Source organism: Ictidomys tridecemlineatus, chromosome 4 (genome assembly GCF_052094955.1).
Source record: "Ictidomys tridecemlineatus isolate mIctTri1 chromosome 4, mIctTri1.hap1, whole genome shotgun sequence".
NCBI classification, from domain to species: domain Eukaryota; kingdom Metazoa; phylum Chordata; class Mammalia; order Rodentia; family Sciuridae; genus Ictidomys; species Ictidomys tridecemlineatus.
The window spans coordinates 122,309,526-122,333,475 of NC_135480.1; positions in this window are offsets into that span (position 1 = coordinate 122,309,526).

The window sequence follows — 23,950 nt, forward strand, 5'->3', positions numbered from 1 at the left end:
AAGTTAGCTCTCAACTTTTCTAACTATAAATGACTAGATTTCACATTATATGTTTATTCAACTAAATTGTTCCAAATACAATTTTTATAACACCCCCCATTCATATAATGAAACCATAACCACCAATGTGAGTTTATCCAGAGAATGTGTTTTCAGGAATTAATTAAGATTAAAGAAAGTTGGGAGCCTAATCTGATAACACTGTAGCCACATAAGATGATCACGGACTTTCTTTCTTCTCTCTTCTCTCCTGCTCTCTCTTCTCCATCCTTTCCTTGTACCCTTTCCACATTCTCCTCTGTCCCCTCTCCTTTCTCTGCCTCTCTCAGCCTAAGTCTCTTTCATCTCAGGACTACACTCATGGACGGAATGCAGCCCACTCACCTGCCCTCGTGAGAGCTTGAGCCATTAGTCACCGCAGCGCAATGCCCTCTTAGTTTGTGGAAGTAAAGGGAAAGTGCGCCAGTGTAGAATTTTGCTGGTCCCCCAGGTCGGGAGTTCAGAGAGAGCAAGGGGCAGATCAGAGAGGTCATGAAGTTGGCAGGCCCTCTTTAACAACAGTGAGCCTTGACATCGGGAAACAACTTTGAGGTGCTTGGAGCTAATAGAGGTGAGGACAGATAGGGAGACCCAGCTGCACCCACCACCGCTGGCTTCTGGGTGCTCAGGGCTTGACATTGCTTGCTGTAGCGTTGGAATTTGATTTTCAATGTAATGATGTGGAGAGGAAGGAATCCTGCATCAGAAATTGAACCCTTTGTGGACCTTGATTTTGGACTTCCAGCCTTCAGAACTGTGGCAAATCAAATTGTGTTTTTTTAACCAATTGAATTATTTCATTTTAATGGCTCAAGTTGACTATGGCATTTGCTAACAAATTACCCAAAAACTTAGCAGCAAAAAACAACATTACAATATTTTGCACTCAAGCTGAAGCCAGGATTTCAGGGAATGTTTTTCAGGAGTTGCAGCAGGAAGTGTACTACGCTGTGGTCCCTCCTAAGGCACCACTGGACTCTCCTAGAATGGACTCATTCCCTAGATGGACAATTGGTGTTGGTTATGGGGTCCTCATTATGATTTCAGCTGTATGAATGTGACCACCTGTGGCCTCTTCATCTGGGCACTGATGGATTTGGATTTGTACATTTTGGCTTTTTCCCTCTTCAGGGAGCATCACTATAGAACTGGGAGGAAGTTTCAGGACCTTTTCTAACCTAGCCTCACCAGTTACCCAGCATTGTTTTGAGACATCCTATTGTTTAAAGTAGTCAAAAGCCCACCTATCTTTATGGGGAGGGGAAGATCATACTACTTATAGGAGGTGCAGTGAGGAATCGATGACCTCAAGAACATTCATCACACGAGAGTTGGAGCTAAAACTCTAAGCCACAGTTCTTTTGTTCCAACAAAAGAAAATTTAAAGCCAGACACCAAAAGCCTAGCAAGTGAACTCTATTATAAGTAAAAGTAAAGTGAATTCAAGAGAATAGCACTGGCCAGATAGAGTGGGTCGTCTCCAAACAGAAAAAAAGAAACATTGCTGTTTACAAATTTATTATTGTTGATGTTTGGTAGGAGAATTGGGTTTCATTTTCTTCATTCTTTAACAATCAGATGTTTATTTTCACCCTCATGTTGGGCAGGGTAGTTTTTTGTTCCTCTCTGGAATTGTCATGGTGACCATCTACAAGGGGTCTTCCTCTACAATCCTATGTGGATGTGGGTATTGGGGTCAGTGGCCAGACCAAATTTACCTTAGCACAACCTGCAATAGTAAAGAAAGTTGTCTTCTGAAATTCATTGAGAAACATTTAGCCATAAATTTTAACTTTACAATGACCTCAGTAGACCCTGCCAGGATTTAGTCCAATTGATCTTTCCTTCTTGATATATTGCTTAATTGACTCCCTTTGTTTCCACTGTTTATTTTCAAGCTTTATGCCCCTGTTATTTTTCTCTAAGTTATTCAATTTTGCATCTGCCTTAAGTGCAATTTAAATAGTACTTTAAAAGTAACTTAAAGAAAATTGGTGACCCTGCCATGTGATTTGCTTTCCAATGTTCATTACTAACTAATCACTGCTGAAAAATTAATATTCACATTGTAGATACATATGTGTAACAAATGGTTTGTATTTTCTGTGATGAAAGTACTCCAGAACATTCTATAGCAAATGTCTTGTGTTGAAGTATAGCACAGCACAAACACATATTCTGACGGGAGAAACAGCACACCAAAATGTAATAGCTAGGATTTCCTATCATTGTCCTGTTATACCCTAATGGTTCATCAGTATATTTTCATGTTTCGTCCTTGCTGGGTAATCATCCTACTTTTTGTTCTGATTCCAATGATTGATTTTACTTCAAATTTGAAGCAAATGCAAAAGAAAAAATAGTACCCCTATTACATTTATTTTGTGTACTATATGGAGTAGCATATTTACACAAATAAAACTCCTTCAAATCAAGTTTTTCTGAAATGAGGTTTTAAGTATATGTATATCATACATTATATGCTGTGATTAACTGTTGAGAATCAATTAAAGCTCAAGTATCATTGTCCTGAATGTCATGAGGGAAAAATTAAATATTTAAAAATTGAAATAAAAAAATATAAGAGCCATTAGACATCAAATTTCTCTTCTCCAGTTGTTACATGTTTCTGATTAAAATACCTGAAGAAAATATATGGCATGTATAAAAATTTTCAAAATTTCTCAACATCTACCTGAAGACTTTTGGAAAATAGTTTGAAAATAGCTATTACTTTTAGATACTCTTATAAAAAGTGAAATATAAGTATATTTATTCTATTAAAAAGGCTTATAAAATATCTTCTCTTTTAAAATACAATTGCATTAAAATATAAAATACAAACTGAGCCTATTCCTTAGTAATTATCTTAAAATGTGGCATCATTCTAGCCTAAAACAATTCTTTGCACAAACTCTAATTTAGTGATGGCAAGGTCAGATTTTAATCAAGGTCAGATTTTAATTGCTGCATACAATATAGTTTTATGTCCCCAAAATATCCTTTTACATCAAGGGAGTTTTTTTGTAATGATCATAAAATTATTCAGGTGACAATATAATAATCAATAAATATACTTCCTTTCCTTCTATTAGGACAACAACTCAAAGGATGTGATAATCATGAAAAATTAACTCAGCTCTTAAATTAATTACCTGCAAATAAAATTCTCATTTTAGAGTAATAGTGCCTGTCACTTGGCAGTCATTAAGGCATAGTAATTGGTGTAATATTTTGAAAAAATAAGATGATAAATACTTATTTTCTTTAATTCATGATGTTGTTTATCTTCACAATCACTAAATCACTGAGTTTTAGTATATCTGAGAAAGAGCAATAATGGCTTAGTAATATATTTATTGCTTAGTTTTTAACTGTCAGTTTTGACTTTCTGATTTCATACTATGATTATAATCTTATCAGTGAGGCCTAGACAGAAAATAGCCTCATATAATTGGAAGAGTTAATTTTTATATATCAAGAGGTATTTCTAGTCAACTCAAATAGAAATTTTACTGAGTTAGAACTTAAATAAAACCCTCACTCTTTGTTTCTTAGTAAGAATTTCACAGTTTTGTGTAGGTAGTTTCTAATCCTATCCCAGACCTTAAGTCACCATTGGTCTTTGCCAACCATGACAATGGCTTTCCTTTGTGCCAGGTACTCACTTTCCCAATTCTGGGGTTGAAGGTGATGTGAGTTAATACAAGTGATGTTTAAGGGATGGCGTGTTGGGGACTTCTGAGAAAAGTTTTGGTTTTATCCAGGTAAAAAGAAAGTCCTTCTATGCCATTACATCTCAATTGCCTGTTAGGAGGCTAGTGTGAGTGAAACTCAACCACACTGAAACAGACTGGAAGCATGGGGGGACATACCAGCAAGGGTCAACTCAACTTACAGAATTATCAGGAGAGAAAAATCCTCTATTAGTTTCAGTCACCATCACATGTATTTTCATGACTATCAGTTTAAGACATTTCTAACAGAAAGTCCCAAAATATGGAATTTGATACCAAAGAGTAAGGCAAGGATAAGCTACTTTGTATATTCCAAATTTTGCTAAAGAAGAGGCAGTAGAAAGAAACATTATCAAGAAAGGTTATTGACAAGATTAGAGCCCCAATTTTCTTCAATGCTCATGTTAACTATTTTATTCCAAACAACAAGGGTAAAAAAATGGCAAAGTCCATGTTAAGACTCACCTTCTACCCGAAATAATTGTTTACATTGCTCAGGGCAGAGCCCAGAGCTAAGAGTTTGAAGTACAGCAGAGAACACAGTCCAGTGAGCAAAGAACAGAAATAAAAAGAAACAACAACAACAACAACAGACAACAAAATTTGATAACAACAAACAGACTGGCAAATAAAAAAAAATGCTACCTACCTTGTAGACTGTATTTAGAGAAGACATTTTGCTTAAATTCTTTAAATTGAGCAGATATGAATATTTGGGATCTCAATAAATGAGAATATATACAGTTCTTAAAACCCATCAAGTCTGAAGCACGATGAGAAGTTAATATTCACTTCCTAAAATTACCTCAAGCTTCCAAATTGGTATCATTTGGCATGAAAACTGACCATGATCCAAATTTAAAATCCTTCCGATTGGTAATTCATGGATGGCCTTGAAGAGTGGTGGACAAAGGATCCACTCCTCTCCCCAACTGGATTTCTTGTGGAGAGAACCTATGTCAGATTCTCAAGAATGAAGTTATAATTTACCCCATAAGTCCAGCAGCCCAGACCAGCTGAAGTCAAAAGAAAGACTCTCTTAATTACAGCACTGGCTGTAGAAACAGGTTTTACTGTGTTTCTAGAAGGGGGATTGGCAGAATTTTCTTATAATAAGCTGGTTATAGTAAATATTTTAGGTTTCTTATGCCATCTACCTGAGATATCACTTATTTTTCTTTCTTTTGTTTTTCCTATGTACTCTTTAAATTTATAAGAGCCCTCAATCACAGATACTCAAAAATAGATGAAGGGACTAGACTTAGCTCCATCATTGGATGACCCTCTATTTAGAAGATTGTAAGTATCCACAGCCTTGAAGAACTGGGTATTCCCTTCTTTTGAGGAGAAAAAGTAAGGACATCTGACTTCACAGTGACACTCTGGTATCCTAAGAGTATACAAGCAGATCTTATTTATGCAAATTATAGGCTCAACCACATGCAGCTTATAAATCTGTCCAGATTCATGTCTATGCTTTCTGGGCAGAGCAGGCTTCCAGAGGACAACTCTGATCTCCTGTCATGCAGCTGAGTTGCTGTTCTTCCCTTGTCTGTCACTACTGACCAGCAGGCCACGGAAGCTTTTGCAACTGAACAATGCTATGCCTTATATGCTATACATTCTTCTCACATCGCACTGAGAACCTTCTTACATTTTCTCTGGAACAATCTGGTAAGAATGGATTGTTAGCCCTGTAACAAACCTTAAGATTCCCTGTTTTTCTTTCTCACTTTGTTGTCCCCTAATTACTATGACCCTGGCTTTATGCTTCTTTTGTTAGTTATTATCACATAAATATTTTTCTTAGTTTTTTTTTCCCCTAGAATGTTAAGACAGAAAACACAACCAAAGAGTACCTAACTGATTGCAAGTTATATTAGAGAGGAGTACACAGGGAGACTCAATGGATAAATCTAACCCATTGAATGGTAGAAGTCTGTCCTGGGAAGGAAGTGAGAGACCAGATGCCAATGTCTTCGGGTCTTCCATTTCCCTTGTAAGTAATACTTAAAGTCGGGAGGAATGAAAAAGCCTAGATTGTTCTAAAAGAAAGTAGCAACATAAAGCTTGAAAGTGTCACTTATCATTTTGAATCCTGGAAGAAAACTGCCTAACAAATTTGTCACAATGCAGAGATCAAACTTGATGTGTTTGAGGAAACAGAAAAGTCCTGAGCTTGATCAGTCCTCCCCATTTTTCCCACTGAATCTTGCCTAATTAGAGAGGGTCAGGTGTTTCTGAATGCTCATCAGGTGAAGCTTAGAGGACAGCAGCCCTTGCGATCTGACAGGGTGAGCAGGGTTACAGACAGTGAGCCACAGAGGTAGCCTGCCAGCCATGTCCAGGACCAATAAAGGAAAGGAAAGAATGTTTCTACCTGTTATTTCTCCTCATACACACCAAGATTATCAGTGCTTTTAAAAAGTCAATACTTCAGTTTTGATTATGTGGCATATATTTAAGCAGACAGATGCTTTGGGGGCGTCTAGGGCTTACAATGTTCCCCAGTATTTGAAATGTGTCAATATTTTATATTCAATATTAAATCATATTGATATAAATTTGCTACTACAACTTAATTTTTTTGTAAGGTATTAATGTTTATAAAATTCCGGAATATATTACTTATTTCAGTTTTTATTATATATGCTTTTTAACTTATAAAAAGGTGACCCTCTCATAAACCCATCAAAGTTGAAAATATCCTTGGTCAAAAATGCTTTTAATACACCTAACCTACCAACACCATAGTTTAGCAACTAGGACACTGTGAACTACCAGGTGTTTTCTCAGGATGGTGGTTGAGAGCTTGAGCTCACTGCTGCTGCCCAGTGTTACAAAAGAATATCACCAGGTATAATACCAGCCCAGGAAAAAATGAAAATTCAAAATTTGAAGTATTGAAAATCAAAAAAAATTGTAAGACTAGTAATTATCTTAAGTCTCACAGTATAAAAAACTATCTGTATTGTGTTTTTGTGTGGGGTTAAATGAATTTTCTTGATTCTTTTTGGTAGACTCTCAATACAATCATGTTACTTAAAATATACTGAGCTATCTAGAAACATGTGGCAGAATGAAACCTCCCAAGTTCGATGAGGGACAAGTATACTTTTCTGAATTACTCAACACAAGACAGTTTTAAAACGTGTAGAAGTTATGAATGAATAAAGTATGTACTGGAAGGTATAATAATTTTTGTAAAGTGCAGCCAAGAACACCTCTTTCTATAATAGCTATTGAATTTGCAAACACAATTAAGGAGAGCTACTAGGCTCATGCATCAATTGGAGCTGAAGTCTTTACTGAAAACTCCCATTAGTGTCAAAAACAAAAAATAAGAGCAAGTTTTACTAACATCGCTAGATTTTTCTAATGTAAGGGGGGATAGTAATGAGATTTCTGTTGAGTGTAACCACATGGTAGTTTTAACAAATTACTATAGACACAGCATATCTGTACCATTCACTTATCTGGAGTGCACTTATTCATAAAACTATATCATGAGGGAAAAATAAACATGCCACACAAGTTAGGAAAAATTCTAAATATAATTAATTTTTTGTTCATTATTTTCCATTTTCATAAAAACCTGTACCCCCTCATTTAAAGATGCTTTATTGATTGTTGGTTATATGATTGCTAAACCCAGACATCTTTCATGTGTTAATACTTGAATGTGTAGAATGGAGTGAAGCAAGCGAAAACAGAATGTGAAAAATAATTTTAATATATAAAGTTAGATGGGAAAATACATCTGAAATATAGAAAAGAATAAACCATGTGCTATATAATATGTAATGGAGGAACACTTTTTATTTTTATAAGTATTTATAACAGTTCATAGAGCTAGGTGATGCCAAATGACTTGCCTGCATTATATGACTTAAATTTATTTTAATAAATTTAAATTTTATTATGTTGTCTCAAAGGAGTTTTTGTTTTCTTATAAAATACAATAGTCCCTCAAGGATTCATCAGTGTCTCCTTAAAGTAACCTTGTTATTGATTTACTCAGCATTAATGAAAAACTATAAAATTTAGAAAAATGTACCTTCCTTTTTTCTTATTTTTGCAAAAAACAAACAACCCAGTCAATAAATGAGCTAAGGAGCTGAACAGATAATTCTAAGAAAAAATATGCATTCCATCCACAAGTATAAGGAAAAATACTCAACATCTCTAGTAATTAGAAGAATGCAAATCAAAACTACTCTAAGATTTCTTCTCATTCCAGTCAGAATGGCAGATATCAAGAATACAAACAACACATACGTTGGCAAGGTTTTGGGGGAAAAGGCACACTCATACATTGCTGGTGGGACTGCAAATTGGTGCCCCCAATCTGGAATGCAATAAGTAGATTCTTTAGAAATCTTGGAATGGAACCACCATTTGACCCAGATATCCCACTCCTCAGTCTATACCCAAATGACTTAAAATTAGCATATTATAGTAATGCACCCACATCGATGTTTATAGCAGCACAATTCACAGTGGTTAAGTTGTGGAAGCAACATAGATGCCCTTCAAAACATGAATGGATAAAGAAATTGTGGTATATATACATCATGGAATATTACTCACCATTAAAAGAGAATAAAATTATGTCATTTGCAGCTAAATGCATGAAGTTGGAGGATATCATGCTATGTGAAGTAAGCCAATCCCCAAAAACAAAGGCCAAATGTTCTCTCTGATAAATGGATGCTGATCCATATTGGTGAAGCATAGGGAAAATGGAGGAACTCTGATGGGGCAAAGGTGGTGGAGGGTTGGGGAGGGGAAGTAGGAGCAGGAAAGATGGTGGAATGAGGTTGACATCATAGCCCTAGATACACCTATGACTGCACATATGCTGCAATGCTACATCTTGTACACCATAGAAATGAAAAGTTGTGCTGCAATCATGTACAATGAATCAAAATGCATTCTGCTGTCACATATTCCTAATTAAAATTAATGAATTAATCAATAAAAAAATGTTTTTTTGAAAACATTTGTCCTTCAAGGAAAGTGTTGTTTATCATTAATTCTTCAATTTTATAATACATACCTTAATGAGCTATGCACCTGATGGATACGTTTTATGTCTTTTTTGACTTATACCAAAAACAATAGGGAATTTGAAGACTCTAAATTAAGACAGGTCTCAATATTTTTGATGATGGAGATGAAACAGTATTATAAGGTGTGTGAAGCCCCTTAAAACAAGGCCTTAATTTTTTTCTCTGACCTAGCAGATATAAGACTTTAAGCAGATTTGATATATCTGCTCCAGATTATCTCATTTATGGGTCACAAATTTGCAAACCGTGGTTATGATGAACACACACTTAAATGCTTTTACACAAGATGTGCATGCTCTATTTGCTTCTTTTGATTTCCCAACATACTTATGTGATCTATATGCAATACATTGAATATGTGCTCTGGACCTATGCCTGGAGTCGTAGAACTGAGCGTCTACCATCAGCTCTCTGCCTGACTTCTTGGTTCCATCTTTTACTCAAATAATTTCTATATAAGCCTCCGTGACAGTTGGTCTTTTATCTCACTCTTATTCACTTTCTCTCACTCTCTAACTCACATACACACACACACACACACACACACAAACACACACACACACACACACACACATGCCTGTCTTAGAAACTACACTAAATAAAAAGTAGCTACCATGCAATGGATATAGAAAATTTTCTTAAAGTCTCCTGATTTAAATGTTTTCTTCCTGGACATATTTCTCCTCTCTTCTTGAATATGACAGATTGTGCAAGAATCAACCATATGGGAATGACAACATGATCCCATTTTTAACCCATTAGGCAGGAGGTTCTGGGTTCAATTCCACTACCATAAAAAATAAAATAAAAATAAAAAATGAAACAAGACCCCAAAATTTTGTTAATTGGTTGTTAAATATCAATTAACAAAAATAAAAACAAATATTCAGCAATAAATATATATATACTGAAACATCACAAAGTGCCCCATAAATATCTACAGATTATATATATATATATATATATATATATATATATATATATATATATGTATATATATATATATATATAAATTAATTTAAGAAATTTCTTAAAAATCATTAGAAATTTATTGCATACAAAAATAAACATTAAGTTTTCCTTGTGGATAATAGTTAGGTGCTACTTTTCCTTTGTTTCCCACTGCACCCCAATCCAGGGTCAGGCAAGTCGCTTTAAGGTACAAAACTTCAAAACTCATTTCACTGCTTGAAAAAGGGGCGATTTTTGCATCTGGAAGTAAGATTACATCAAATCAGTATTTTCTGAGTCCAATAAATTCATGAAAAAGAAATTGAATAAGACAAAATCGCAAATCTTAAAACAAGATTCAAAAGACTTCTTCTTGGTATAGAAGGGTGTACAGAATCTGTCAAACATATTGTTCCTTCTGAAGGCCAAGAAGGGATCATGCTTATGATAATGATTTTCAGTTGTGCACATTATAAACCTTTAAATAATTTTACAATCATTATTTAACATCAATCTATGTATTCTATTTTTCACCCAAAAAGATATTGAAGGTAGCTATCATATTTATAATAAAAAATTCTTAATAATTATTCTGAAATTCTGTTCAGTGTTTCAATATTAACCCATAGGGATGATGCAATCACTAGTTTAATAAAAACGAAGGAGAGAAATAGCTATACTTATCGAGCTTTTATTCCAAGGAAATACACTAGAGTGTGTACAATTAATGTATCAATATTCAAATAATTCTTTAATTGTATTATAAAAATTGTTAATCAGCATTTTTATTGCAAAATTTATTTTAATACAACATAAGACCATAGAATGTTTACCATTAAATTTTAAATTTCACATGCGTTAACTTTGCGAAGTTGCATACATCCAAACCAAATTTGTACTTAGTGGTATTCAAAGATTCACTCTTTTCATTATGTATATACTTAGCAGTGAACTTAGGCTAATTTAGGGTCAACAAATGAAAAGCATTTTTTACTAGTTGAGAAAATATGCTTCAGTCATTAAAAAAACACACATGTCCCCTCATATACATATTTTTTTCTCTTTCGTATATGACCATCTGTTTTTTTAAGTAATAATGACCTGAGTTTCATATTTCCTGGCAGAAAAAAAAATAATTACATTGGTACCTGCTTGGAAAACTCCATACATAGGACACTAAAACTATTATAAACCATGAATATACAGAGAGAAATAAATTGAAGACAATGTAGCTTACATTTTCATTGATTCCAAGACTTTTAGAGGAAATGGAGTAGAAATGATAAGCTTTTATCTCAAGGTGATGAAAATATCATGTAACCATGTTGAATAGTAGTCATTGTAGTAGTAATTTTATTTTAGTAAGACTATTTTATTTTAGTATATTTCTGTTAACTTATTATCAGCATGGAAATATTTAAAAGATTTGATGTCTCTCAAATATTATTTCAGTTTAAAATGAATTATTTGCGATATTTTTCCCTTGAAAAGTATGATTTTTAAATTATTTATTAAAATACAATTAAATATATTTTTAAAGATTACCTTTGATTCTGGGCATTTTATTTTTCACAAGAACTAAATTATTTATGGAAATTTATGTATTGGTGAGTGGGTGTGGGTGGGTGTTATGAGTGATATATGCAAAGCTAATCTATAACCTTGAAGTTGATTTTAGTAAACTCACTTTTATTCTCAATTTGACATTTTCATCTCCAAACCATCTACCTTTATCTGAGTACCAGGGAAAAAAATTGTAATATTTTAGGCAATTCAATATGACAATCATTAGGCACCCCCCCCAAAATCAAGAAATAACACTACCTCAAAATTTCAAAATAATAACATTAAAAATTTTAAAATGCACATAAGAATGAAAAAAAATGCTTTTATTTGTTTTTCTTAATATAAATTGCATGCATTTCTAATATTAGAGTAGTTTAACTTTTAAAACATTCAGAATTTTTCAAAGCACATAGTTTTTTTTTATTTTTGCTGAATTTTGTATTACTGTTTGGAGGTCCCCTTCATATTTTGAATTGATGTGAAATTTAAAGTGATTTATATCTACCTGACAAAAGTTGTGAAGATTTCAGGTGAAAATATAGCCTCTTTTCGATTTTAGGGACACATCAATATACCTTACATAGTAGGTACTTATCAGAAGATTTAAAATAATAATAAAATGAAAAGATGTTTCAAGTATTATGAATTCAAGTAAAATATAAGTTTGAAACTATGGCTATTATATGTATACACATACATGAGTGACACATTTTAAAATGGATTACTGTCTATCAGATTCAAAGTAATTCAAATAAAAACCTGGATTATATTTAAATAAAGAAAATTCTTGAAGGCAAATGTAAGAATTATCATATTATTTGCTGAAAACACTGATAAAAATAACACATATTACAAAGTATGTAGTAGTACTAGTCAAGTATCTTTATTATACAAATTGTTACAACTTTAATGTAAGTATGAACTGTCATAAAAATGCACCAATGTGGGCTGGGGTTGTGGCTCAATGGGTAGAGCATTTGCATTGCATGTTTGAGGCACTGGGTTCAGTCTTCAGCACTGCATAAAAAATAATAAATAAAATAAAGGTATTAAAACAAATTCTTAGTTTAAAAATATATCAATCAAATAACCAAATTACTTTCATAATTCAGTATCCATATTTCTTTTGTTTATTTAAGGGGTTTATTATGGAAAGATAACATTTCTGAAATCTGTTAATTCATTTTTCTTCTCTGGATTATTTAGTGGGTGATTTTCTGTCATCCGTTCAGCCAGAGACAACTAATGTCACAGGAGATAATGAAATTATTATTGCCGTACTCTACCAGAAAATGTTAACTTCTTTAGCTCTTGTTTCCAAAATAGATTTTTAATTTGCAAGATGGCAATGGCCGTGAAGTCCAGAAATTTTTGTGAAATGTTTTTCCCCCCAAACCAATCACATACATATCAAGAAACAAATATGGACATTTTTAAATTATTTTTTTAGTTGTCAATGGATCTTTATTTTATTTTATTTATATGCAGTGCTGAGAATCAAGCCCAGTGTCTCACTCATGCTAGGCAAGTGCTCTGTCTCTGAGCCACAACCTCAGCCCTGGAAATTCTGGTTGCTGTGAAGACTGGGTAGCTTTTACTACTAACAGAAATGGTGTGACTCAACTTTGTGTGCAACCAGAGACATGAAAAATTGTGCACTGTTTGTGTAATGTGAATTTAATTGCATACTGCTCTCATATATAACAAAGTAGAATAAATAAAATAAAATCCAAAAAGAAAAAAATCAAATCAAATCCACAAAAAAGAAAGAAAGAACGAATTTTAAAAATGCTAAGGAGAACAATTGTGAACTCTGTATGAAAGATCACATTCAGTTGTTCAAAAGTCCTGAAGATTAATAAAAAAACGGGATGAAATGTTATTTTAGAACAAAAGTAAGCATACTATTTGAAAGTGTCATTTACTGGGCTGTTCTCTTCAAGCACCCTACCCTACCCTTATCCAGAGTACAAAGAAGACCATATCTAGTTAGGATGTACTCAAGTTTCAAAAGACTAAATAGAAATAATAATCTTGTAGAAATTAACATACTTATTGCAAGATTAATTGTTCAGCTTTATCTATTAAGATGATATAATAGTATATACAAAGATTGGCAAACCATCAAATTAACAAAATAGTGTTTGGAAAATTTTATATATGATCTAAGTAGATTTACCATTAATGCACCATTATAATTGGTTAGGAAAATAAAGCCTTTTCCAAAAACTGCCTTAGATACATTTGCTATATGAATGAGAATGAGCAAGCACTAACTCATGTCTTAGTTAAATCACAGGTTAATTGTTAACCTTTAAGTCTGAAAATACTGGTGAAATTTTCAAAGAGAAAATCTTGTAATAATGGATAATGTAAATATTTAAGAATGACACAAAATAGAAGTTATTAAGTAAAATATTGATGAATTAGAGCATACTAAAATAAAAATTTTCTTCTCATCAAATATATTGTTAAGAGACAAATTTGAAAGCTATAATCTGAACAAAATTTTTGCTATACAAATATCTGATAAAGGTCTGACATTCAGAAGAGCTGCAGAACTGATATTCTATATCGGTTTAGTACCCAAATACTTGACAAAAAGATATAGGAATTACCACTAAGCCCTTCTATCCCCAAATTAATTTGCTCAAAACCATTGAATATCAGGAAACTACAAGGGAATACCAATATACATCTATAAGAACAGCTAAAATATCAGTGTTTGGAACAAACATGAAGTAGCTGGAAATCTCTCACATTGCTGTGTACCATGTACAAATATCAGAGCTATTTGGAGAAAAAATTAGGAATTTCTTATAAATTTCAGTATGTACCTACCCTATGGCTCAGCAATTCTAAATTCCAGGTATTTATCTAAGCAAAGAAAACGCATGTTCACAAAGACCTCTTCTGGACTGTTTAATTTTATTCACAACTGCTTCAGATTGGAAACCAACCAAAAGTTCATCAGCTGGAAAATGGAAAAAACAAATGATCCCATATTCCTACAACTGAATTCTACTCAGCAAGAAAAAGCAGAAAACCTTTGCACTGGAACACGACATAGATGAATTCCTAGAGAATACACTATGGGTCTTTCTGGGTTGAAAGAAATGCTGATGAACTCCAAATTATAGACTCTATCTCTGCATTTCTTGTCCATTTAAAGCTTTACCTCATATAAACAAATGTAAAAGCCTGGTGTACTGAAAATGGAGAGTTTAAATGTGATACATGAAATGACAGAAAGTCAAAATTATCAAGTAAGTATACATATAAAAGAAAGAATTAGGCACTGTCGGTTTTTTGAATAATGACAAATGAGTAGGGAAAGATTGGTATATATGGGTTCAGGCTCTTCCCTCTTACTGTCAGGCATTACTGGGAAGATTATGAATAAGATAGTAAAAATAGAAAAAAATAAGAATGATATGGTTAAAAAATCAGAATGAGACTTCTTTATAGTTCATGAGATTTGACATGGTAAATATTTGCACTCAATTGCCCATGCAATCTAGACTCAAATTGTGTACACATAATATGTGCAGATTTTGCAGTATCTACATGACATGTCAATAAAAATAATTAGTAAAACAGTTGGGGGAAGATATGCTAGTCTTCCAAATAAAGAAAAATTTCCCTACAAACTCTAGGGAGATTCCCTGTAACCAGCAAGCAGTGGGGAGCCACCTGACCTCCCCCTAGGTGATTATGAAAAATTCTCTGTGGTGATAACAAGATTGTCCATGGAGCTTCCAAGGCATGATATAATAAAATGCTTCTAAAGTAACTCTAAAGAAGAGGGAAGCTCAACCATGGTAGCACAGACTCCCAAGCAATTTTACAGAACAGAGTTAATTTTCCCAACCAAGGACATGGAAAGCCAGAGCTGCTATGCAAAGTGTGGCATCCAGAGGATCTCTGGCTCTGGAGTCCTTTTGAATTTGAGCTGACTATGAGTAACAAAGCTCTATTGTCATCTATTTTCTAAGATTAACATTTATATTTTATTATAATTACATTGATGGCCAAGAAATATCATGTTCTCATATATGGCTAACAGTTCATTCTGCTAATTTCTTTATTTTACGAATTTATTTTATTTTATGACTTCTTTATTTTATGAACTGAAAATCTGGGAAATGAAGTAATATATGTGCAGAAACGAGACATTTCACTCCATATCCATATAGAAAAGTGGAGAAAATAAGCTAAAAATTTTGTTTGAGGACAAATTGTGAATACAGGAAGAGCAGGGAATGGAATGGGTCCAACATCTAGTAGGTACTTACTATATTCAAGAAATTATGAAACCACTTTTCTTTTTATATTCCCTGGCATATTCAATAGATAATTTAAAGTTGTCTCAAAGAGAATGAACAATAACATAAATAACTGTGAACAAAATGCTAACATAGCAGAGCAAAACACATAGAATTGAAATAGAAAACCTATGGTAAGAGTTTTATACCAAGATGCTAGAAATTGTTCCTTTTAAGTAATGTTTCAAATAAAAATAAAATGTCTACCTGGTGAATAATACTATTGTCATTATCCCTAAAGAGAAAAAAATATACAGTTCCATTGGGGGAATCATAGATTTTCTCTGAGCTGAGACATAAAACATTTTCCTCTATGTCAAGTTAAACAATGCTGAAAGCCTTAAATGGTGTACAGAATTACAAGGCCATGTATTGAATAATCACTCAGTGGTAGTGGAGGGAAAATCCTGGACATATAAAGTGATTGAAAATCCATTTATTTACACAGATAATGATGTTTAAAGAGGTTCAATATAGCAAAGAAGGCACAGATTTAGGGCTGTTACTGACCAAATTACCAGGTAGTAACATTTATACATGCATTCAATCACTGATTTCTGCAGTATCTATTACTGGTCCAACACTATCAAATGCACTATAGACAAAAAAAAAAATACAAAATGTAGTGTAACTTTCCTCCTTTATGAACTTTCAAACTAGTAGAGCCCAATGGGTAGATAAGAACTTGTCAGTGGATTGGAATTAATTAACTAGGACACACTGTTCTAGATGAGAGAATTAAAAATGAATAATAGTGTTTGGGTTCCAAATCAATGAATGTGAATTTGGTTAGGATTATAGTTCCTCAAAAGTTTTTAAATGATTGGAACAAAACAGAATAAAATTGGATGGAATTGAAACACATGTGAGATAGAAAATCCAGCACACATTCAAGGCAAAGATCTTTCCAATATATCGTTTTACTTTGGTCATGGTTTAGGATAGCCATAGCCCTAGCTTTCCCAGGACATTTCTGGCCTATTGATAAATACAGTTGCTATCACTCTCAAAGTATTTGGAAAATGAATTATATAATTAGTCAATCTTCTTGTACCAGATTTTATTTTTTTACTCATATTCATTATTATCAAAGCCTTCCATAATATTTTCAAAAGTCTAGAGTCCCACAAACATCAAGTAATGGATGAAGAAGGAATCTATGTATCCAAAATTGATTCCAGATATGCTCCAAATCTGATGACTCAAGTTTGAACTTAGGACCCTAGTCTTTTTTAAAAAATTAAAAATTAATTTATTAAATTTATTCCCAATTTAAATCTCCTACATGCTAATTAGAAAGTTAAAATCACAGAGGCCCAGGATCATCCCACCACTTGAAGATCCCCCAATGGAGGGTATGAGAGGTATGACCAGGTTCTGACTCCACCAACCTGCTCAAGAATCCAAGAGCAGGGTAAGGCCTGGATTCATCCCGCCACCAGCAGACACCTGCACCAGATCTCAGGCTCCTGGCCAAGACCACTTTTACAAACCTGCGTGGGAGCCCAGGCCTTGGGTAGACCCAGGTCTGCCATCCCTACCCCCACCTGGGAGCACAAGCCTAACCTACTTCTGTCTTGGGACACTACACACATCCCCATAGACTTCCCCACACAGTAGTTTCTACCTTGCGACAACAGACAGGGCCTAGAAGCATCTGCATCTTGGAACAGGCATTTCAAAGCCAGTGTAAGGCTCACCCTTTCGACAGCATCTCTGAAAGATGTTGCATCCATCTTGGGGCACCTCCACTGCCATCTCCAGTTACCTCCACTATAGCTGCCACCACATTTAGCTTCAATAGTATCCATCATGGGACACTGGTAGGGTCTGGAAGCCCAAAACCAAGGTGAGGTACAGAAAATCTACATGGATACTACAAGATTATAGGATAGAAACTACAATATCTCACATCCACACTGCAAGAAATGAAGACAAATAGACAACATGAAAAAACAAAGGATGAAAGTGCCTTAAACACACCAGGATACTACAAAACCAGATCCCATGGACAGTGCAATTGATGAAATGTCAAAGAAGTAGTTCAGAATGTTCATAATTAAAATGATCTGTGAAGAGTGACATAAGTGAACAAATGAAGACAAAAATTAATCACTCCAACAAGGAGATAACAGAGAAAATACAGGCATCCATTGATCACACCAACAAAGAGATAAGGAAGCAAATACAGTACGAAAAGATTACTTAAAGAAAGAGATAAATACTTTGAAAAAATTCAGAAATCATTGAAATGAAAGAAACTAAATAAAAACTCAATAGAAAGCATAACCAACAGACTAGATAACTTGGAAGACAGAATGTCAGATAATGAAGACACAGTACACAATCTTAAAAATAAAGTTGACCACACAGTGAAGATAGTAAGAAACCATGAACATAACATCCAAGAATAATGGGATAGCCTCCAAAGAACAAATCTAAGAGTTATTAGGATAGAAAAAGGCACATAGTTTCAAACCAAAGGAATGCACAACCTCTTTAATGAGATAATATAAAAAAATGCCAAACAAGAAGAATGAGTTGGAAAATCAAACATAAGAGGCTTACAGGACACCAAATGTACATAATTACAACAGATCTACACCAAGGCACATTATAATGAAAATGGCATACAGAATAAGGTTAGAATTGTAAAGGCCACAAGAGAGAGGAAACAGATCATATATAGGGGGAGACCAATTTGTATGTCAGCAGAATTTCCAACCTAGACCCTCAAAGCCAGGAGATCCTGGGACAACATACACCAAGCTCTGAAAGAAAACAGATGCCAATCAAGAATCTTATATCCAGCAAAATTGAACTTTAGATTTGATGATGAAATTAAAAACTTCCATGATAAACAAAAGTTAAAATAATTTACAACTAGAAAGCCTGTACTACAGAACATCCTCCACAAAATATTCCATGAAGAGGAAATGAAAAATGACAAATGAAAACCAGCAGAGGGAGGTATTACACTAAAGGGAAAACTAACCAAGGGAGAAATGGGCCAAGGAAATAAACAGTCACTTCTCAGAAGATGATATGCAATCAATCAACAAATATATTAAAAAATATTCAACATCTCTAGCAATTAGAGAAATTCAAATCAAAAGTACTCTAAGATTTCATCTCATCCCAGTCAGAATGTCATCTATTATGAATACAACCAACAATAAGTGTTGGTGAGGTTGTGGGGAAAAAAGGGACATTCATACATTGCTGGTGGGACTGAAAATTGGTACAGCCAATATGGAAAGCAGTATGGAGAATCCTTGGAAAACTAGGAATGGAACCACTATTTGACCCAGCTATCCCACTCCTTGGTCTATACCCAAAGGACTTAAAAACAGCACATTACAGGGACACAGCCACATCAACGTTTATAGCAGCACAATTCACAATAGCTAAACTGTGGAACCAACCTAGATGCCCTTCAGTTGATGAAGGGATAAAGAAAATGTGGTATATATACACAATGGAATATTACTCAGCATTAAAAGAGAAAAAAAACATGGCATTTGCAGGTAAATGAATGGAGTAGAATATAATGCTAAGTGAAGTTAACCAATGCCAAAAAAAATGCTGAATGTTTTCTCTCATATAAGGATGCTTATTCATGATGGGATTGAAGGGTGAGCATGGGAAAATTAGACAAACTCTAGATAGAGCAAAGGGGAGGGAGGGAAAGATAGGGGTCATGGAGGTAAAAAAGATGGTAGAATGAGATGGACATCATTGTCCTAAGTATATGTATAAATACATGAAAGGTGTAACTCTACTTTGCATAGAATCAGAGATAAGAAAAATCATGCTCTATAGGTATAGTATAAATTTAAATGCATTCTGCTGTCATATGTAACAAATTAGAATTAAAATAATTTTTAAAAAGAAGGGGGAAAAGAACATTAAAAGACAAACTACTAAATAAGAAAATAAATCTTCAGAATTCTAATGTGAAGTTATTGTACAAATTTATTTCATGAAATATTCAAATTCAGAGTAAATATTAGACTAATTATATTCTTTCCAATATTTTTGATGTCAATGGAAAATGTCTTTATTAGAGCAAGAGGGAAAAAGGGTCTTGCAATATCACAGAAATTCAACAGACAAAAATTTATAAGTATTGACAGTTATCTTACACTATAGTTGTAGTTCTTGATAAAGTTTAAGTTATTTCTGCCAAAATTTAAAGAAAGAGTAGTTTCTTTAAAAAGATGTAGCAATGTAAAAATCTGATGTTAAGAGAAGGACCCTTAGATATATCCCAATAATATTGTAAATATGATTAATTGCACATTTCTCAATGAAAATTATTTGAAGCTATTTTGATTAACCTTTGGATTCCATAAATATTCTTAAAAAACTAAAAAAAAAACCAAAATATTTGTGAAGAGATCACTCATCTGAGGAGATAATAAATAAAGAATTCTCTGTCCCCTTTTCTGGTAGAATATTTAAGATAATTTCATTATGTTTTGTTTTGCTTTAATAAGTTGTAAAAATAACTTATTATGCATGGCAAATTCAGACCTGCAGAATAATATAATTAATTTGTGCAGTTAAATAATGTTGTGAATTAAGTATTAAATTTATTATGAGAATAAAGTAAATAAAATTTAGCAGTAGATTTATTTGTTTGAAATAATAATCTCTTAAAAAAACAAACAAACAAGAATTCCTTTAAAAACAGGCTTCAAGGCACCAAACTGACATTTCCCCCTCCCTTCATTTTGTTATATACCAACACTAGACTGACCTATATACACTGAATCTCAAACCCAGGCTCATAAGTAGGAATTATAATAAATAGCAATTTCAGTAATACCAGATGGAGACAAAGATTTGAAGCATATTCTTTGTGAGATAATGCTCCAGCAAAAATTAAATTTAACCAAGAAATTTCAGTGAAATCAGAATTCAGATTGTCCCCAATTGTATCCAATGGGGAACTTCAAAATTACCCATTTCCTCTTTTTATTCTTCTTACTATTATCATAGTTACACTCTTCTTTTTTTCTTGTTTACCTTATTTTATTCCATTATTTAAATGGAGCAAAAGGGATAAACAGTGTGTACATATCTGATTTGCAAGCTGCTCCACTGTGGGATTATATAATTGGTTCCAAAGGCCATCTCTAACTCTGCAAGGTGCTCTGTGTTCTTGGCTTGCTCCAGCAAAAGAGTAGTAAATGGTCACTGTTCCTCCTGTGACCCTGTCGTTAATAAACCAAGCACATCAAGTCTCTGTGCTACATGTACTGGAACACATTTTGGTCAGATATAAAATGGAATAATTTCAAAATTGAAGGACTTTAAAATCTTAACTGCTTAGAATTATTCCTGTTATTCTGGACAGAATACATGTCATGTTCAAATCCCCTAATTTTTATCACAGATGTATCTCTGAAATTTTCTCTGAAGGCCACTGGCTAAGGAGTTACTGTCAGAGGCATAGGGACATAGCTATGGAATTGAAACTCCATTCTGACTCTTCAAATAATATAAGCCTGTCCCAGGATGAGGAATCTGTAGTGTGGGACGCCATCTGCTTCCAAAATGAATGTGAGGTCAGTGTGCATATATTCTGGGCTCACATGAAATATCAGTTTATATCACTCATATTCTGTAACCTTTTGAATTTTGGTCATCTTTCTCTGGGAATCAGTTTACATCTCATTTAGAGTCTGATTTTATTTCAAAATTATTAATTTTTTTCTGGGGAATTTCAAATATTTATGTTCCGAGTGAATCTTTATATTCTATCAAGATTTTATTTTATTTTTCAAATATACTTTTTACTCTATGATTAGGTCTACTATTTCTTTTCTGTTAGAATGCAGCAATTAGGCCCAAATTAGATTCTTTCCATCTCCCACATGAAAACTCATGTCTTCCAATAAATGCCAGCATATGTATCAGAGGTTTCCTTGAATGCTATCTTAATGCACATTATTAGTTTTTGTTAGAATTTGTGTGGGCAGCAATTCCTGAGTGTATCTTTTAGGAAACAGAGAATAATGTACACCCCACTTTGATGTTTCAAGAGCCATTGAAGAAAAGGAACCAAACAGAATTTCACTTCTGAATCTGCTAATGGATGAGAGTACAATATGAAATAAGCTATCCAGTTGTACAGGATCCTTTTTTCCAAACACTGGTGATACTGCTTCTGTGAGAGCCAACTTATTTCTGCCTCCACCAGGTGGTGGAACTCCAACCACTAACCCATTGCTTAGTGATCAAGACTAATCACTGAGTGGTATAAACGTCTGTTCACTACTTTGAATGGGACACCATCTATGCCATTTCGAACTCATATTTGAAAGATAACAGTTTTTCTATTTAAAAGGTCACTTGTGATGTGATATAAGCTTCTATAATACTTTTTTTCATATTTATGGTTTATCAATAGGCCATAAGCCTTATTAATCAAATCAGATTCCAAGATCCACCCTCATCTGAACTAAATCAACAGATCAGGAATGTGTCAGAGGAATCTAAATTTTAGCAAGTTTTTCACATAAATCTGAGATTTTTTTTTTTTTGGTGTTGAGGATAAGGCCCATGGCTGCACACATACTAAACGTGTAATCTACCAAAGAGATTCATCAGCATGTGGAAATATTTTAAATAAAAAACTAGCATCTATGAAATTATTTCTCATATTTTACCTTAAAATATAAGTCAAAGCCAATATAACATGAAGGTTTAATCTGAATGAGGTATTGCTTTTCATTATTTGAGTAGATTCCTTCCCATGTTCTAGACAACACTCTTAAAATGGGAAGTCAGTATAAGAGAATCCCAAGCCATCTGAGCGCTGATCACATGCCATGAACATCCAGCAAGCCATCCCCCTGGCACTACTTGGTGACAGGCTAAATTATACATAGTATGCCATTATACATACATCTGTATGTAACATTTATCTTCTCAATATGAAAGGAAATGCATTTGTCCACTCTGCCTAAGTCTGTTATGGGTGGTAGAAAAACCGAAGAGGATAAAGCCCGGAAAGGAAGGCTTAAAAGTGAGGTCAAGTTGGTAGAGTGATGAAATGTGACCCTGGCCAGGAACAAGGGAGAAAGTGATACTTCACCTAGGTGGGATGAATGTTATATAAACTGGTTCTCTACATATAGAACAGGGAAATGTTAGGATGTCTTATGCATATCACTAAAAATCTGGAAGTTTCTATTTTCCAAACTTCTCAGTTATCGTGGCTGTTCAGACATAATAAGAATATAAAGTAATAAAAATTTGCTTATGTTTTCAGATCCTTAATGAATGAATTTTTTCTAAGAATTTATTCAAAACACTTGTATACACAAAATTCCAAAGTTAATGTTTGTGTCTGTGCAATACCAGCTCCAGTGATGCTGGAAGATTTATGGGCATGTCTGATGCAGAGTGCAGCCTAGGGAGGCACCATGTCCCAGGTCAGCTTCAGACTTCAGTAGTCTCTGCTGGTCCCAGGTAACACCAAGGACTCGATTCAGCCTAGAAATGTACAATTGCAGAGTTGGAAGCAGAATCAAGTAAACCATGCCCTTTGAGCAGGATAAAGTTAATCCTGTGCTCTAAATCATTTTTAATAACATTTTAGAAATAATTGGAAGACTTTTAAAAATCTGAGGGAAGGACTATTTTACTCAAAAATCCCATGGCAAATATGGCTGAGTCTGGAGGGAAGATACATTGTTAGAGCAGGTGTTTTAATACAGGCGAGACAAATCAGATCAGTGTCAAACCAGGCATTCTCAAGTGCTTCTACATCCATCATCTAAGAATATCATAGCAGTCATTCTATTTTTGAAAAGTAAGACAAAAAGAAACTAGCCCGAGTTTTAACAAAAGGACTTTGTTTTAATCAGGGTTTGTTTATTAGATTTCCCTGTGACCAAAAGACTTGACATTGGACAAGAACTATTTTAGAGGAAGGAAAGTTTATATGATACTCATGATTTTAGAGGTCACATACACAACCACATCGCTCTATGCCCAAGGTGAGGCAGAAGGGTTTGGTGAAGAGAAGCAGCTTAGGCCATGGCAAAAGAAATACAGAGGGTTCCACTCACCAGAGACAAAATATATACCCCATTGACTCCCTTCCTCTAGTTTTATCCTACCTGCCTACAGTTACCATTCAGTTAATCCTTTATAGTGGATTAATCCAGTGGCTTGTTACAACTCTTATAATCTTATCACATCCCCTCTGAATGCCTTTGTATTGTCTCACAAATAAGTTTGGGGC